Below are 8,034 nucleotides of genomic sequence, written 5' to 3'. Positions count from 1 at the left end.
AAGTTGGCGGCGTGCAGTTCTGTGGACATGCAAAATGCACCTAATGCACTGGTACTAGTTTAACATAATAGATTAAGTATAGGTATTATAGACTAAATCTGCCGGAATGTGCCTCCCCATATCTCGGAAGACAAGCAGGTTGGAGCCTGCAGTGCTTGGATGGGTAACCACCATATATAAGAGGTTGTCAAAGCTATTAGAAGCAGAGGACAGTGCAGAACAAACTATGGTTTGTAAGCATAAATCCAATAACCCGCACACTACACGGAGTCAAAGATTGTTGGATGCGGTTAATTGGATTTATGCTGTACTCTATGTCTGTGCTTATGCTTCTGCATCGATCATTACGGTGAAGTGCTGGTCAAATAACCTCCACAACCTCCACAGCACGATAGCCTCATCCAGCAGTGGATTAACAGAAGGGCTGTACACGTACGGTACTATAAACTGTTATGTGGCTATTAAAGGCAAGACACACACACATCATATTTCTAAAAAAGACGCACAGGGCAGACTAAACTTAATGAAATAATGGCACATGACACTGGCAGTCCATTGAAAAATAACTACTTTACTTGTTATTAGTCATACTTATATAGCACTTAGAACTTAAAACAAGCATAGTTTATCATACATGTGTAGAGGTTATGCTAAAACTGAGAACAATAACAAAATACCAGAATATGTATAGATTTTACAGGGTCAGGGTATAAAACTGAAAAAATATTGCACGTGTTGTGTATGAATAATACTTCTGCACTTTTGAACGAGTTTTTTTTCTTCTCTAAAACACTTTGAACAAGAAAAAAAAATACAGATGCTACTGAAAACTTGGGAGGAAAAATAAAATCGTACAAAAATAAGTATCCCATTTTACAATCCATAAGTACTTTAGCAATACACATTTATAATATACATTTTTCTGTAGATGTTTTCAAACTATATCTTAACGACATAAAATGTTAAAGCAAATGCAATTCTTATTGTCCGAAAGCACCTTCCGTTACGGCATAAAGAGAGTAACACACACACACACACGCGCGCGAGCGAGCACGCCGGGTACTGCAAACACGGGCCACCAACGCCTCCTTGTCCCCATGGATGTCTGGCTGTAGTGAAGGGTTTCCTGTCCCCATCCCTGTGTACGACAGCGTCCGCTCAGGACTCCTCCGTGACACGCGACTCCGCCAGGAGACAACGGAGAAGTTGCCACGCACAGAAGCGGCTCGGCCACTTAAGGCCGACTCGGTATGACGAGGGGTGTGGGGGGTGGTTTAAAACAGCGCACGTGGGAAAGCAGCGATGTGGCGATGCCGTCACATTTGTCATGAGCTAAGTTCCTCCTATCCAGCACAAACTGACTGTTAGACGGGCGTTAACAGTTGAGGTTTACATAAAGTGACTGAAAGGCACCAAGAACCACAACTTATTTTGTTTGTCGTCGTCTTTTCCTCCTTCTCATCCTCCAAAACAGCAGCCAAGGACATAAATAGAACAGAACCGATAAGAGACTTTTCTTTGGCAAAACTAACCTGTGCCCCGTGCTAAACGATGATACTTACATGAGATATAGTTGTGAGAAGTTATTGCGGCGATGTCAATGATTTGTAAGATACTGCAGAGTTTCTAACAACAAACAACAATGGCACAACACACTGAACAAACATCAGTAGTATGTAGGATATAAAATATGCAATATACAAAGACACAAACTTAATGTTTTTTGTCAGTATAACACTCATTGTATCAGTCAGGAACCAGCAAGACTTGTAACAGATTTATAGTGTTTGGAATGCTCCGACAACCCTTGCATCCTTCAGCTTCTTTTCAATGGATCGTTACTTATAAGTAAAAAAAAAACCTCTAGCAGCAAAGAACACTGGCCATGAAAGCCTACATAGCACCTCTTGGCTCTACCTGAAAGGGTCCGGATAAGCCAACGTAAAACGTCCCTTCAAAAATCACTTGCATTTCTTTCGTCAACAAATTCATGTGCCTGTACACGAGTTCAAAGTCGGCTTGTTGTTATCACAACAATCATACCATCATGAAGGCTAACAACAACAACAGTGCATCCCCCGCACGACAATAACACAGCACGGGATACACCGCCGTCTGACGGGTGGCAAATGCCGCAAACACGGAGCGGGCGACGGATGTTGTGATGCGACTCGCACGGCCGGAGACGTTGTTGATCTGCAGCGATGCAAGGCAACTTTTAAGAATCCGAATAACAGTACAGCTGGCTTCATACTCATAAAATCAAAACCAACTTTTGTAGGTCGTACATGCGTTCCATTAAACGAACACTAATCGTGATTTTTTTTTTACATGATAAGCATACTTCATTATCACTCAAGATGATTTGTTTTGACCCAAAAAGTTAATTTACTCGAGTGAATATGGTGCTCGCATGAATGCTTCCAATTTATTTTTTTGCCCAAGAAAACGCTTGCACTTAATGTGGCTTTTACACAAATAAACCTAATACGGTTCTGCTCTGATGTCCAGCCGCCCATAAACCACACTGTCGCCAATACTACTGCTGCATAAGTTATTTCTCAATGCTAGAACTGCAAAGTCTTCAATGACTTTAACGTGTCCGTCTTATCTCGGAGCGAGCAGTCTGGATAACTCGGAGGCACAAGGAAACCTATACATTTGCATCAACCTCTCACAAATTGTAACAACGCACCACCGCCTCTCTACCTGGTGCAACAACTCAGCAAGCGGCTCTCATGAGTTCTACAGGTTAGTAATGCACACCAATAATAATGTGCCGCTGTGAGAATAAGCAAAGTTAGAACTGGCAGACCGTGGACAAATTCACAGCTACTGCTGCGTAAACGTTCGCGGTTGTGCTGTGGCGCCTCGCCGGTGCTTCGTTGAGTTTGTGCCCCGCGTGTTACTCGTGCGTGATTATCCAGCATTGCACACCACGTGCCAGACAGGAGCTTCTTGAGAACCACACGCGGCACAACGCGAACCAATTACCAACACAACCGCCATTCGTCACTAAGTGACGGTGGCGTCACCACGACGCCTGTGCCAGGCCAGGTGCACTTTGAGGCCACGTGAAGTGTCGAAGGCTCGTTGACAGGAGGACAGACCCACGTGCCTTGGGTTGGCTGACTGAGATGACTGGTAGATGCACCAGCTGTACTTCCTACTATGCCAACTTGCTGAATTTTTTTCCGCCCAACGCTCCGCTCGTTGTTGTGAGCGTCGCTCCTCTGCTCTCCGTTGTTGTTGGAGGGTGACTGCCTCCAACTGCCCAGCAGCCTCCTCCATAGAGGCCGATCTTGACACCGCTGTTACCAGTCGTCGGCAAGTCCACTCTGAAGCTAATCCGCGGCGCAACGCGAACACACACACACACGTTGGGGAAGATCCACAGCTGTCCCAGTTCGTTGCTAATAGCACTGTCCATGAGCACTGTTGAGCGTTAGATCGCAGCCCAAACCCGGTCAGTAATTGCTATCCACTGCAGTCAGCAGGACGCATTCCTTTCTGAGAGCCGGTTGTTCTGGTGTGAAGAGGGGGGGGGGGGGGGGGAAACCCCCACACAGCTTTGCCAAACACAAAGTCACTCGCTCCTTTATACAATTACAGACGGTGGTGCGGCAGAAAGCGCTCAAAGTGAGAAATACGGAATGAGGTCCATTTGAACATCCTGACGCAAAATGTGAAACAATTTAAAACTATCTTATCATTCTCATATTGGGGAATATAGGGGCATATATAGATATATTTGGATTTCCATCTCTTTTTTATCTAAATATATATTTTAAAAAATACAACATACTATCAAGTATGCAACAATCGATTCCCACCCCCGCACTTAAAAGCTTCCTACAGTTATCCTATCAATCAGATGATAACTATAAAGTATGGGCATATACAATTAAAATTACTGGCATATTGGTACAATTAAAGGAACCGTTCATAAATTCCCAAATCAAATAGAGTATGTACCTCTAAAGATATACAAAATACGTTGGGTTAATATAATCGTCTGGGTATGTCTTTCCAATACGCAGTAACAAAGGGTACTTTCCCTGCTAATCTTTTTTTAAATTAAAAAAAGTTTTAAGGAGCTTACATATAAATCCGTTTTTTGTTTACCTTTTGGGTAAAGTTTAAAAAGGCTACAAAGGTAGATGGGTCATCCTAGTTAATGTTTGACAGGCTAGAGTCTCCACACACACATCAGGGACCATTGCAGCTTCTGAATTGATAACAAATTATATTATCCAAGTGTGGTCCTTGCAGCTTAGGCCGCGAGTTGAGTACATTTAGGGCTTAATTTATCAACTTTTTTTTACATTTAGAAATATTCGTTTAGAGTATTTGGTTGCTTTTCATTTCCAATTGGTTGAGCTATCGTTTGCGGCCAGGTCGCCTCTGAAACACAGCTCTAGAACTCGTTGGACCTTACCTGGTAAAATAAAAAGTAAAAAAAAATTGTCTCAATCGATTTCTTCCGGAACGCCATCAGGTTACTTTAGAGTAAAGGATTATTGGCGCAAAATACTCCGAGTAGTGTCCTCAAGTACATCTGCCAACCGTAAGCACTAATCACACCGTCGCAGTATCATGAAAGGCCAGACGGATGTGGCGTATCAAAATAATGTCCGACATGACTGTTCCGGTTGAAATTAGCCACCGAGCAAATCGCCCCACACATGAGTGCGTGGCAAAAGCTTGCGGGAAGATACGCTCAACACACAGCCCCAACCCGGAGCGAACCACACTTGATTTACGAGTGGCTATGAAAGCCTACGTGCTAAATGAACAACAAAAAATAGCCCAACGAAAATGCTTTGAAGTGGAGCAAAAGGTGTTATGGAATCGTCCGAACATAACGGCCTTAAGCATGCATTTCTATACTTTGCACCGAGCTGTGCGAACGCATATGGAACACATGCTAAGAACCTGCCAAACATTGTTCTCCACTTCAGATATGAGGAGAGGGGGGAGGGAGACACACACACGAGTGTTGCCTTTACAGAATAACTCCGTTGGGATATTGTATTTGTGGCGAGTGTCGTGATCGAGGCTGCTGAACCCAGGGGTCGTGCACCTATTCAAAAACAACAACCCGGAGGAAAATAATAAACAAGAAGTGTACTGCAGCCCAGCTCTTGCTACCAGGCTACACAACAAGCCACATCGAAAGTACCTCATAGAGCGGAACTGCAATCAGTGCTGTGGAAAGACACTATGCATATACGCAACTGTACTTTGAAAGGGGGTAGATAGTAATTTTTCTCTTCACGTTACTTACATTTGTAATCACTAAAACAAACGATGTTTTGTTTATTGCCACGTGGGTTTTGTTGACGAACAAAAGACACGCGTGCCCATTACTGAATAAAATTCAATTCAGCTAGGCTGAGGCACTGTATTTTGCTTTTATTTGGTAAGTGCTGAACCCAATGTGAGGAGTTGCCAAAAATCACAAAAAACAAGTGCTCTTGAGGGCAGCTGGCTGCAATAAAACTTACAAAACAATTACTCTATGCTTTTGCATATACGCTACTGCACGTATCAATAACAGGGTTTCGATATATTTTTTCTTATCTCACTTTCTCTCTCTCTCTAATTTCTCTTTGTACATGTTTACTAGCATTGAAATTTGGCCAATTGAACCTTATGGCGGTACCTCGCATAATTTCCGTGATGCAGTCATTTTTAGTCTGATGGTCGGCGATGCGGCAATCGATTCATCTCGACGAGCTGTACACGATGCACACTATTCAAAGTTGCATTTCTCGATAACGGATTTTTTTTATGCTGTTTGGCGTTTCGACATGGCGGTGTAGCACTGATTTCGGATTGATTGGTAACCCAGTCGCGGAGTTAAGTTACACCCCAGGAAAAAATAGTGTCCCAGAAATAAAATATTTAATTGCCTCGGCTATTTTGTATGATTTGTTACCCCGGGGTACCGCCATCAGGATCAATTGCTGCGCGTGCATCATTGACGCACGCGCATGTGACCCATTCGTGCCAGGCCGGCTTGTGGTGTGTGTGTGTGTGATGACGAAGATGAGGTAAGACGCGTTCGACAAGATGTGAATGTTTCACAATTACTCTCGAATTTCAGTGAGGCAGGGTAATTAATTCACCAGTACCATCTCAACTTTACCCTTTGCACAGATATGTGCAGTTGAGGGGGGGGGGATAAGTAAAACATTATTATTGTTTTGCTTTTAAGTGCCTGTACACAAAAAAAAGACAAAATAATAAATATTCTTTGAACAAACCAAAAAAAGGCACTTGTTCCTAATATGTGGCGATTCATGCCCACAATGTGTTTTTCTTAAACCACGGGCTAATGCGTTGAATATATCAGTCGTATCAGGCTCATAAGGTATCTTCAGTTACAAACAGGTAATAATGCAAGACATTCACGTCCGTATTAGTAACATCAACAAACTTCCGCAATTTCCAAATTAATGCCATATCAACGTGACTCCTGGGATGTCTAGAGTGTCTGCATGCTCTGTGTTCTGTAAAGCATGCCAATGACATATGAATCGGATTTCTTTTTTGAAGACTCGAGGCAATGTTGCAAGAGTCCGTCGTTTTACGGACGCGTTTAAAAAAACACACGGATATACCAACTTGGGTGTTGATATGGCTGCGACCTGGAGCTATAGGATGCAACCAGCAGCACACTTGTACGCAGAGAGATGACCGGACAGAGCGTATATATCGACGTAAGTGTGCGAAGCTCTTTCGCGCTCATGGATCGTGGACTTTGATGGCAAAGTTGCACGCGCAGAGAGGCACGCTGCAATCCGGGTACGGGCTGCCTAACCTCACCTCTGCATGCCGATTCTACAGATCCTGGCTACGCTCGTGTTATATACTGCAACTAATAAACTGTACATAGCTATAGAAATCTGCTGTAGTATAAAAAAATAAAACGGACTACACAGTGTCTATTTTTGAATGAGGCCATCACAGTTAAAATGGGCATATCTTCAAAAATAAAATCGAGAAAATATGCAAACGTTATAGAATACCTCTATGCATAAATACTTAAGGCTTATTTCCTTCATTTTAATGGCTATGATGAATATAGACTTTTTTGCAAAAGTAACAAATCTGATGTTTTAATGCCAACTCTCTCAACTCGTTAGTGTAAACGGCAGTGAAATGTGTTTTTTTTTCTCTCACATCCTCCTCGTTGCTGCTATGGATGAGAGCGGTTGTTGTTGTTCTCCTTCAATGTATCAATTCTGACTTGAAACATTTGTGATTTCATCGCACCCAGGAATCGTCGTCGATCGATCGGCACAACCTGTTTAGATAAGTGCTGCCCCCCCCCCCCCCCATGGTACACCGCGGCTCCCCGAGTGACGATGCTCAGCCATGGATCTGGCTACGCCATCGTGGTTGCTACAATTTACCAACGTTCACTTTTCCGTTGCTGCTGGAGCAACAACAGTTTACGTAAATAACATGCGTGTGATGGGTTGGGATTCCAGACGTCCGCAATATTCATCTTCTTGGTTCTTTCGGTAAACTCTGTCTTATCGACAGACATGTTCTTCACCTGAGGACGGCTGCTTGCGTTGTGGCCGAAACGTCGTGAGAATTATTTTATTATGTTTAATTTTTATTATTTTATTACTTCCCTTCTATGTGACTTTACCGAAAGAACCAAGAAGATGAATCCCTGCAGTCACGAAAGCTTTAAATCGAAATTTGTCCGCAATATTGTCTCCATAACGTATTTGGTGTGCAAACCTATCCGTTTAAACCACGCGAAAACATTGTGATGCTGCGTTGGCAGGAGTGCACAAAGCACACAAACTGGATACATTCGGTCAATAACACTGCCCAAAGCAGATTTTTTTTTTCAATTAAATAATCGACGTTTTGGGCAATGGCCCTTCTTCATAGCAGCAGGCGCCATGAACCCACAACGTCAACTAGAAAAAAAAGTTTCCCTCTTCAGGGCAGATTATTGACCAACGTGTCGATCACGCTTCTAGCTGGACTCCTTCAACGCCATCCACT

Source organism: Lethenteron reissneri, chromosome 42 (assembly GCF_015708825.2).
Source record: "Lethenteron reissneri isolate LAM-NWPU_2019-01 chromosome 42, ASM1570882v1, whole genome shotgun sequence".
Taxonomy (NCBI): domain Eukaryota; kingdom Metazoa; phylum Chordata; class Hyperoartia; order Petromyzontiformes; family Petromyzontidae; genus Lethenteron; species Lethenteron reissneri.
Note: the sequence above shows the minus strand (reverse complement) of the source record.